Source organism: Malaya genurostris, chromosome 1, assembly GCF_030247185.1.
Source record: "Malaya genurostris strain Urasoe2022 chromosome 1, Malgen_1.1, whole genome shotgun sequence".
NCBI lineage: Eukaryota > Metazoa > Arthropoda > Insecta > Diptera > Culicidae > Malaya > Malaya genurostris.
In genome coordinates this window covers 68916672-68928854 of record NC_080570.1, presented here as the reverse complement: position 1 = coordinate 68928854, position 12183 = coordinate 68916672, and the positions used below count along the sequence as shown (strand labels likewise).

The 12183-nt window shown below is 34.2% G+C and overlaps 1 protein-coding gene across 5 annotated transcripts in view; it reads left to right on the top strand.

Moving 5' to 3' along the window:
• LOC131440365 (probable serine/threonine-protein kinase ndrD) overlaps positions 1-12183 on the top strand; it is a 491144-nt gene that overhangs the window by 228083 nt on the left and 250878 nt on the right. The gene's annotated exons all lie outside the window — the stretch shown is intronic.

The following is a 12183-nucleotide window of genomic DNA, read 5'->3' as shown; positions in this document are numbered from 1 at the left end:
GTTTTACGCGGAGTCATAGTCGCCCGCATGTAGGCTCAAAAGCGAAAACGGTATAAGTTTCGGTGCAAGTTTTTGTAACACACGTACACACACACATATATATTATTTACTTGCTTTGATAAAATGTAACTCGCTTGTTGACTGTGAAGCATTGAAAAAATTGGAAAATACTTCTTTAATGCTTACGATTAATTTCCAATTTTGATTACAGGAAGACATTTTAGATCAAATTCAGCAGCTGAAAACCATAATGCGAACACGAATCTGTACGTAACACATTCCCAAGCGAAACTAAACGCTATAAAAATAATTGCATAAAAGCCGAGCTTGAACACATATCTGGCGTAAAGGGAACAAGTATTTGACTATCGTCCACTTTAGCTTTATGTAATAAAACATAATTGCATACATTTCGTCAACCGATAGAATTCAGTCGTATAAAATTTCAAATTTCAAACAAAACTAGAGGGCTTGCGTTGTGGCTCTTGCTCAATTATATATCAATAATTGAGTAATATGACGATCGATTGAACTGTTTTATTGGAATTATCAATCATTCCGAATGTTGGTTGCCTTGTTCCACATCAAAAGCTCCAACAACCCAATGGGACTGATCCTTCTAGATTTTTTGTTTTCATTTGTGGAGGCTACGATGTCCCAAAACTATTAAATCGACTCCGCATTTCAAAAGAGGTGTAGTGTCTAAATGATGAGAGAAAACATCATTTTCGCAAATATATTTCATAACTATCGTTCAACAAAATAAACTCAAACATTTAGCATAATACAAAGTATCAATTGAACAACATTTTGTATGTTTTTCATGGAAAAATATTGGAAAATAAGTCGGTGAAGCGGTATTTTTGAGAGCGCTTCTTGAAAATCATGATTTGCTGTGTCCAGTGTATCTCAGCGCAGACTAATCAGAAGTCAACGAATCAAAGCAGCATAGTTAGAGTAGAAGTTTTTCTAGACCCCAACGTTTCTGTTTGATTTTTTAATTTTTTTTTTTAATTTTTAGTGGTTGTTCAAAGTGGAAGCTACGATTTTTACAAAAAAAATCTCCATTTTGTAGCTGTAAAACCTCCCCAAAGTAACAAACAACGAAAAGGAGTTGTTTGTTACTTTGGGGAGATTTTACAGCTACAAAATGGAAAATTTTTTCATGAAAAATCGTAGTTTTCACTTTGAACAACCACTAAAAATAAAAAAAATAAAAAAAAAACAGAAACGTTGGGGTCTAGAAAAACTTCTGCTACGTTGGGGTCTGGGTTTTTATATGTAGAAAGTGCGTTCAAAATTTGAAAAAAATTGGTGCAGTAGTTTTTGAATGACGATGGACACGGACTTTCAAAACCTGCTTTCGAGAAAATTCGTTTAAAGTTTTTTGTCTATAAAATTAATGGTAATAATTATTCACTTCAGGGAGCCCATAGGGTCTAACCTTTTCAAAAAAATATTTTGACCTTTTTTTATATATATAAAAAATAGGTATAGAATTCGCTCAAACTTTCGAAAAATTTTCCGAGGCCCGGAGGGCCGAATGACATATACCAATCGATTCAGCTCGACGAACTGAGCAAATGTCTGTGTGTGTCTGTATGTGTGTTGTCAACTAAGAGGTCGAGATCTCAGAGATGGCTGGACCGATTTTGATCAAACTAGTCGCAAATGAAAGGTCTCCCCGTCACCCAGAACGCTATTGAATGGTTTTGAGATCGGATGTTTACTTTTTGAGTTATTCGAAGTTTTATGTCAAAATTTTTAGTTTTTTGACAGTATCTATCACAATTGACCTTGAAAACAGAATATGTTTTCAGACTTAGATTCCGCACAATAATACCTATTCAACAAGCCATAGATTGTTAAAATCCGTCCATTTTTAACGGAGATATCGAAATTTTTGTGTAAACGACTTTTCCCCCTATTCCAGCAGTAGGAGTTTTGAGCGCTGTATGACAAAGCAATGGTTGGGAGCAACGGAAAACACGATTTTTTATTCTGTTACATACAATTGTTTCTAAGTACCAAAAAGACTGTGTACAGCATCCTTTTTCATGACAATTTGCCTCGGACCGATTTTAGCACGGCTCGTTTTTGGCAACATAATCGTTAAATATAAAACATATAAACAAAATGATGGCAGATTTTTTTTTAATTATATTGTTTTAAACTACTTACAGCAATAAATGCTGGAAGAACATAACATCCATATACCATTCGAATCAGTTCGTCGAGATCAGCAAATGCGTGTGTGACAAATAATTTCACTCAATTTTCTCTGAAAATTTCTTTTCTACAAATTCAGATTCATACGAAAATTCGTATGCTCCAAACAAAGTTCCTGAATTATGTTTGGTTCTGACCTCTGGTTCCGGAACTACAGGATGATATGTGAAACGAAATCAAAATTGTGTAACTCATTCTTCTCGTAGATGGCTGAACCGATCTAAGATTCAAATGAAATCTAAGAATCATCTAAGATGCAAATGAAAAGTTTCAAGATTCTTTAAAACATCTTGCTCTTCAGTCAGATCCAACTTCCGGTCTCGGGGATACAGGGTGATTAGTATAAAAATGTCTATTCCACATAAATTAATCAGGTTTATCGGGTTAGCAGATTTGGATAGTCGATAAAAAAAATTAACTTTTTTCAGTTTTAGTGGTATTCAGTTGTCGATTCAGAAGGCACCTAAAAATTTAATTCGTGCCATGATTTCTCAAAGATGTCTTCACTGATTTTCAAATATTTTGAAACAAATGTTAACTATACAGCTATTCAGGTGAATTTATCTGACTTCGGCCATACCGATTTTAGAATTCCGGTTCCAGTATAAAATCGTTTCTCAAAGCTCAATCGTTTTCTCAAAAAAGCCTAATCAAATTTCAGAAACAAAAATTCAAATTGAATTAAACTTATATACAAAATTAATTAGTTTTATACATACATACAAAAATTAATTAATTTTACCAATTAAGCTTCAAAGTTGTACTCAAAACTGTAATTTATTCGTCATATGGCCATACGAATAGGATTGGGTTATGCTGGTTCCTGAATACCGGCTCTGGAAGTACCTTAAATTACCGTAAACTCTAAAGTGGAACTTACATATCATGGCATGTTTAATCGATTATCACACTTCTAGATTTAAATTTGATTGTATTTGCAGTTTCGAGATTACAGAGTAATGAGTGATTAGAATCTCAAATTGTCGTTTAAAACGACGGTCATTAAAATAATGTAATGAAAACTTAAACACCGAAGAATATTCATGCAAAAAACACATGCGAATTGATAAAAAAAGGTATCATCTCACTGCTAGGTGGATTAATCACGTTATTTCTTTTATAATTTATTACAATAAAACATCTCAAGAATTATTTGTCAAGTTTTGAGGTCAATCGAAGTAGAAATCTTGCCCCTGTGCACCGAGCTCTTGCTTCTTCGTAGAATGAGATAGCCATAGATAAAGATCCATAACTTCCAGAGTTTAATTCCAATAGGCTTGAAAATTTCACAGATAGTTCTTGAAATGTTTTACTATGGGAAAATATAAAGAAAATAATGAATGATTTTTCAAAAGTGGTAGACCCTACCCGCCCCTTAAGGTTAGGTATGTTACTAGCATTTTTCAAAAAAAAACTTTTTTTTGTGTTATTATAACTTAACAGGGAACAGAGCAAGGAGAATAAGGCGATGGATGGAAGTCAGAGCGAGATTTACGACATGAGGTCAGCAGCAGGTTATACAGCATGAACTTCAACCGGCATATGCAAATGACCATGCACGTGTTTTGCGCTATTTAATCTGGTTGCTTTCTGATTTAAGTTCCCATATATCAGAGTGGCATAGTTGGTAAAACATCTCCACGTTAAGGAGAAGGCTGCAGGCACAAATCCTTCATCTGATGTTTATTTTACGCATAATCTTTACTGTTTTTGTGTTTGTAGTTTTATTAAACATCCCACTCGCTCTGTTTCTTATTGGTAGTGATGAAAAATAATATCTGAGCGCAAGGCAGATTCTAATGTTTTAACACAAATCCCATAATAAATAAAGATAAATACACTGAGGTCTCTTTTTACCCGGGGATACGTACCGCGTAAAAAAACCGCGCAAAAAGAACCCGTAACTTCGGAAATCCGCTTAAAAAAAACCTCAAAATTGAAGAAATTTTTTTTGATGCCAAATGTCTTAGAAATGCATGAAACGAGATCTGGTGTAATTGCTCAAAAAAAAATTATTTATCCTAGATTTATTTATTCATAAGATAATTTCTTTTGTATCTCAGACCTAACGCGGAGTACCTCAGTGAAAATATGTCGAATAAAACAAAAATTAAACGTTCTAATTCATGTTTCGAGAGTGTAAATAAACTTATTTTTTAAGTTAGTTAGTAGGGTCTCATGCACTGTTTATGGAATAATTACAATAACAGGTTTGCCTTTGTAGAACAGTTTCTATTTGCAACATTTAAAAAAAAGCGACCGCAACTAGATTCAAAGGTGAAATGGAATATAAATCATGTCAAACGGATTGTAATGAAAAACACAAATCTCAATACTGTTCCTTTTTTTCCCCAAACAGAACCCGGAATTATAATATCGCTTAAAATTTTCGCTTTGATGTAAATTTATGTCTTCCGAGACTATGAATAGTGATTTGCATATTATTTGTGTTTCCATGCTATGCTCGCAAAACGTTTCTTTTGAGTTCAGCTTTATTTTGCATTTGAAGAGCCTTAGTTGGAAAAAATTCTTTTAAGTGGAGTTCTTTTATCGTAAACAACCGCTGGAATCCATCATTCTGGTCACAAAAGCGAAACTCGTGGGATTGTATTCCTCCAAATGAAAGCAATTTACTCGTTGGAGTTTTCTCAAGATGTGGGACAAAGAACTTTTACGTTTTTTATTGACACTCGGAATCCGAAAGAACAGCAAAACGGTTTTCACGTCGAATGTTTTATTTTTACTGACACGATTGACGAAGTATTTCTCTTCAACATTTTCTACGCATACAAAATCGCGATAAGGTTGGGTAGTCCGACAAAAACTTTTCCCACTTGTCATATGTCGTGTCACGAACGAATCACATTTCCATGAGTAGATAAAAGAACTATCCTTTAAGAGTCATTTCTGCCAACGCTCTTTCACTAGTTCGTTTAGCTTGTACACCGGAAAGAAAAACTTTTCCGCAATACAATGCTAGCCAGCCGTAGGAGACAGCTTGATCCTAAATCGATATTGCACTTGTAACGCCTTTGTGTTTTTTTGCTACCATAAAACTCTCGTCGTTTTCCATTATTCCTTATGCCTGGTAGATTGGATGGATACCATGGTCGATTCACTCCGCATTTCTGATCCTAATTTTGCACATGACTTATGTATGACTTTTACTGATTTCTACTCTATACCGTTCACAATCATTCTCACGAAGTATTCAATTGGTTTTATACGATGGCAAGAAAAACAACCTCCTTATTAATATCCTGGTCTCATACCGCACCACAAGACATCATCACCGTCACCACCAGGGCCAGTACCAGTGTCTAAGTCTCAAACGGAAAACCAATAGAAGATAGATAGTAGTTAAGTTCCGGTCGGCACGGTGTGCTCAGATTCGATATAAATAAAAGAAAATGGCCGACTGAAAGTTTCTTTCGCCTCATATTAGTCGGATGAGTGCCACTTAGTTTGGAAAGCTTGGCTAAGTATTTTTGAAACATTTTGATTGGAATTGGAAAACAATTTGAATGCCTAAACCGGATAAAAATATTGGTTCCGGAAGTGTTTTAATCCGGTTGTTGCAATAAAAAATACTGGATTTTCCAAACTGAATTGCAACCATCCGACTTTTGAATTCAGTCTTTCATATATGAATTTCCAGCAAATGCTTCAAAGCACATTCATCGTTTTTTTTTTATTGCCGTTAATTAAACAAACATGTGTGATAAATCTAGCGAAATACTTTTCTAAAATTGAATAATAACTTCGATAAATTGGATGTCGTAACATTTCTTAAAGTCAAATCCAGCTTTTGATTAATTACAGAAAGTATTTACTAAATTTCCCCGGCGTCTAACTTAGGATATATCGAAAAAAATCTTAAATGCAACACATCCGATGTAGTTTTCAGTGTAAGTTGCTGCAAAAGAACGGCAAATTTTCGATAGGGTTTTCGTTAGGAGATTGGAAGGTTCGGTTCAAGGTGGCGTCAAGCACCAATTTTCCTTATTCTAGGCCCAATAGAGGGTTGTTGTCTTCTTGAATAAAACAATTTTTTTTAATTTTTTTTGGCCCTCCACACTCCCCCGCACCAAAGTGCTCAACGTTCGGAGCCTTCTGGTAACGGACACATACAATCCTCAGCTTGGAATAAATTAAAACTTTACAAAAAAACAAGGGACTACAACGCGATGTTAATAAGCTGAGGGTATTACAATGAACGGTTATTACAAGCGAAGAAGGCAATAAACTATTGCTACAAACCAAGAGCACCCAGTGGAATGTACGATTCCTTTTAAGGGGTTCCTTTAAATATTTTAAAAACTAATAATAATTTACAACAAAAGTTATATGCATTTATTGGAGCAGGAAAAAACCCCCTTGATCTGAATGTTATACCACTACAATCTCAAAAGGGCACAAAAACCTCCTCATCTTTTCCTTATGTGGAATAATATGTGAATAAATGAAACTTTAAGTGTTAATTAATGAGTGAGTGGGTCAATAGATGAATATATAAACGAGTCAATGAATGAATGAATACACTTAAACGATATAATCAACTATCTTCGATTTCAAATGTTGTTTCAGGTTAGTTTTGAATATGTTTAAGTTCGTTATTGGTTTCAAAGTATTAGGTAGAGATTTATAGACTGTTGGGCCATGAAACATTATTCGGCTTTGACCAAAGTTAGTCGAGGCGCATGCTCGCAGTAACGAGCTAGCTTGTGTACTACTTCGTTGGCGAGTGATAACCGACAGTGGTAAATTGCTGTGAGCTCCTGGTTGGTACAGTGCTTTGTGAATGAATATGATCGTTTGCATATCTCTCAGTGCCAATATGGGAAAAATTCTGTGGCTGACGTTCGAGTACAGCAAAACTGTAGGATACAGATGGGGTAACTTGAATATGGTTTTTATACATCTATTTTGCAGTACCTGGATCTTTTTGAGTCTAGATTTAGACGCATTTAGACAGGCAAAATAGAAACTCATCAAAGCTTTCCTTATAACAAAGTCGCTAACCTTTCGCAGTGCACCTGACAATGAAGCAACTTTTTTTTCAATTACCTTTATATGGATATCCCAAGAGAGTGTTGATTCTAAATGTATGCAAAGATAAAAAATCGTTGGCTTTTTCGATCACTGTCGAGCCCAGACATGGATTTGCATGATTTTGTAGTTTTTTTCGTGGGAAATGAAACACCATGTATATTGTTTTTGATAGATTCAAAGAAAGTAAGCTCGCATTAAAGTAATTCGATAAGATTTGAAGGTCGTATTGAATCAACGAGATAACTGTATGTACGTCATTACACGGATAAAAAAGCGCATTATCGTCAGCAAAAAGCCTAGGTATACCTTTCAATTTCAAATTTTCAATATAGTTGATAAAAAATAAAAATAGTAAGGGTCCAATGTTACTGCCTTGGGGCACCCCCACATTGATTGGACGGTAGGAGCTACGAGCGTTGCCGAGAGATACAAACTGTTTCCTGTTCGACAGGTAACTTTTAGCAATGTCGTTAGCAACCCCCCTGATCCCATATCGATCTCGCTTCTGTAACAGAATCTTATGGTCCAGTGTATCAAACGCTTTTCTAAGATCTAAGAACAAGGCGCCAACAACTTTCTTCGAATCAATCTCATCAACAATTCACCAATTCGGTAATAGCTGTGGTGGTGCTACATCCCGATCTAAACCCGTACTGGAATCTATACAGGACGTTGTTAGAGTTGAAAAAGTTAAGCATTCTGTTCACCAACAGCTTTTCCAGGACCTTATTGAATACTGATAAGGTGGAAATCGGACGGTAATTGCAATGATCATAAATATTTCCGGACTTGAAAACAGGCACAACACGAGCAACTTTTAAACAGTCAGAATAAATACCAGTGCTCAGAATTTTGTTGAAAGCTTGTGCCAAAATCCGTGCAAAAGATCATGGATTGTTTTTCAAGAGTTTAACGGGAATATTGTCATACCCATTACTTTTGCTAGCATCTAGTTCATGTATTATGGCAATAACTTCATTTGTGGAGGCCGGACGAATGAAAATTGAGTTTGTTACACAGGTTACATTGTTGATCGGATTGATATTATTTGAGTTCGAAATTCCGTCTGCCAATGTTGTTCCAATGCTTGAAAAATATGCGTTGAATGCTTCGCATACTTCTAAATCACAGGTTGTCTTTGTTCCATCAATAACGAGCTTAATTTGATCCTTAGGTTTAGTACGATCCATAATTTCATTAATATTTTTCCAACCCCCCAAATGACAAGTACTGTAGAGTAGGTATTCGTAGTATAACTTTATACTTTTTCGTTTTGCAATGTCTTCTTTTTTACTAATGTGCTTCAGTAACCCTTGAAGGTTTAGATCATCTGTTTTTTTCGAACCTTTTTAAGATAATTAGAATTCAGTTGCAACAATTTCCAAAGGTCATAATACATCCAAGGACAATAATTTATTTTTGGTATTTATTTCCTTAGCATATCTCTTGGTACATTGGAACAGCATTAAGTTATACGTTGACATTATATTTGAAATAAATGTGTTAACATCATCAATAAGTGTTAAACTGTCGATATATTGATTGAATAAACGATTCAGTTGATTATGATTGACCATTTTTTTTTATAAGCACTTGCTTTTGTTTATTACCGTTCAGATTTATTGTAGATATAATCTGAAGATGATCGCTTAAGTTTGTGAAAATGGTGTCGTTTCGCAAACGCATAACGTCATCAACCTTACAAATAAAATAATCAAGGAAGTTCCCACTGGCTGTTCGAGTCGGGATAGTATTTGTACACAAAAAGCCATTTCTGTTGTCATATCCGAATATAGTTATTTAGTGAACAGTTCTTAGTAATCATATTCTTGTTCAGAAAAACATCTCCGAGTATTCACTTCAAATGAACAGCGATTTTTTTACAGTTTTTCGAAATCGGTACTGTATCTCAAACAGGCACGCTTCACTCAAGTTTCTCGCACTTCAAATTTCACGGTTTATAGGTTGGAAGAAAAAACTTGTATGGTTCAGTTTACAAACCAGTTCATTTAAGTATTGAGTATCATTAATAAGCTGCAGTAATCTTCCTTAGAATTATAATACCGAGTTTCTAATTATTTTTTCCAATGAATGTTTTTAAATTCTAGTTTCTTAAAAAAAACGGTAAAACCTGTTATAATATTGCTTAATATAATCGAACAAAATTTGTTAGTTTTTCAACTAAAAATGACATGCAATCTAGAAAAACTTAAAACTTGAGATTTTTTTACACTTATCACCATATAGTTCCAGTTCGAGAAAATCGCTCTAGTCGCTAAGACAAACGATATATATATAACTTGTCCTCCGGATCCGTTTTTTCGTGAAATTTAAATTCGAAAACCTGCTTGAGACTATGAATCGTTGTATCGTTTATCGTCTAGTCAACGATCTGTTTATTGTGTGAATAACGGTTTTGAACACACCGTGTTCAATGGATAAATATAGAACCTGCCAGAATATAAACACAGCTGGAAGAAGGTTGAACTTTTTCTGATTGAAAATCCGTCAGCATATTTTTCTATAGAATATCTGCTGGCAAAACTTTTTCAAGATGAACAATTCTTTGGTATTCAATAATATCTCATCGTTTTTGGACGTTTTGACTTATACGAATGGTTCCACGATGAATGTTGAATATAGAATATCCTGTTTTATTGTTCTCAGATAATCAGTTAGGTTTTTAATTTTATTTGGAGGCAATTGAAAAATTTTAGTCGTTAGGGTTCGAATCTAAGTCAATGAAATCACTGCCCGTAATTGATTTGTTGACATTTTCTACATAATGTAGAACAATATTGGTGAGTCCTGTTTCGCAAATTTGGATCGGGAAATTTTGTGCAGTTATTGAAACTCTCGGTAATCAATTTTGATCTCGAGAAGAATTAACATGAAGCGGGTTCAATTCTTATTTGCGGTTACTACTACTGTAATTAATCAGTTTTATGTCTAATAAAAATGTATTTTGGTGTCATATCTGACCTGTTTCAAAAAATTCAAACAAAATTACAATTTACGTTAAAACAAATTTCTTGATATTACAGCAGCAAGCCGTCTGTAAAGTATTTTTACCAATAAAAACTGTAATAAGTCCAAATTTAATTTGGTTTTATGTTATGAACACAAACCTACATAAACAATACTAATCGGTTTACTATTGTTTTATACCTTCAAGAAAAATATCAACTTTTTTGTATATTCAATAACATAGATGTATTAAGGCACACTGCGTTAAGCTATAAGATGCCGAGGGCATTTTTAAACTACTTAAAATTAGAGTAAATTAGTATCTTCAATATCATGATCATATTTTCCAACTTGTCATCGGTAAAGGCTGGCCGGTTGGAACTTGTATGCTGAATTGGTGACGTTGGTGCCTGGTGACGTTGGTACACATCGATGATGGTCGCACTCTTCGTGTGGGTCCGCGGGAAGCACTCCCGGGCAACGAGAACCCGGCGGGTGGCCCGCATATTGATCGTCGACTGGGGCGGCCCTCCGTGGTGGTGAATTTGGTGGAAAAGAAGAAGTAAAACAGAGAGAAATAAATGGTATTGAAAAAGAAAGTAAAATTACTTAGGTCAGCGAAAAGATCTAATTAGTTCACGTCGAGATAGTGAAGAGACGAAAGAAGGGGGAGCAAAAAAAATATCAATACATGTTATTAACCAATTACAGATAAATTTTCACAAAATTACATCATTTTATATTATTAATAAACTGAGATACCCAGCCAATAAAAAAAAACTAAATTCACTGTCTTAATTGTGTTGACAAATTCTTGAAAAAGTAATTGTTGAAAAGCAGCGCTTTTTTTAAATCTTTAAAACTGTTGTGATTACAAATTGATCAAATAAGAACGGAAATGTACCAAACATACAGCGTGACTCCACTTTTAGATTAGTGCGCAACTCTATTACTATTACTATTACTATTACTATTACTATTACTATTACTATTACTATTACTATTACTATTACTATTACTATTACTATTACTATTACTATTACTATTACTATTACTATTACTATTACTATTACTATTACTATTACTATTACTATTACTATTACTATTACTATTACTATTACTATTACTATTACTATTACTATTACTATTACTATTACTATTACTATTACTATTACTATTACTATTACTATTACTATTACTATTACTATTACTATTACTATTACTATTACTATTACTATTACTATTACTATTACTATTACTATGTATGGGATACTAGCCAGTGATATTACCCATGCAACGGTTCTGTATGCTAAGAATGCTAAATGGCTGCGAGGTCTTTTAAAAAAGAATGGTCAAATTCCACGAAAGGAATGCCAAGATTTTGATTTGCTTGTAAATTAGTAAATTGTTCACATAAAATTAGTGAAACTCTGAAGTAGCTCGAAACAACCGATTAAACTGGCATTAGTTTTTGCCAATTTCGTTTGAAAGCTGCTTTTGAGTCTTAAACCAAATTCGAAAATCAAGAGGCTATCACTTCCGGTCCCAGAGTTATAATGGTATTAGTGACGTAACCGGCAAAACGCATTTTTTTCTTATCACTCTATCGGAGATGGCTAAACCGATTTTAACAAGTCTAGCCTCAATTGAATCCTATTATTGATCAAGTTCGAAGATCAAATGGCTGTTACATCTGGTTTCGCACAAATGATGGTATAAGTTGCGTATCCGACAATTCACACTTTTTATACACGCTCAATTACCATATACCATTTGACTCAGTTCGCCGAGTATAGCAATGTATGTGTGTGTGAGTGTGCATGTGTCAAATAATCGAACTAAGTTTTCTTGGAGATGTATCAGACCGATTTTCATAAATTTACGTTCAAATGGAAAACTTAAATGGAAATGAAAGGTCTCTTGGTCCCATAGGTT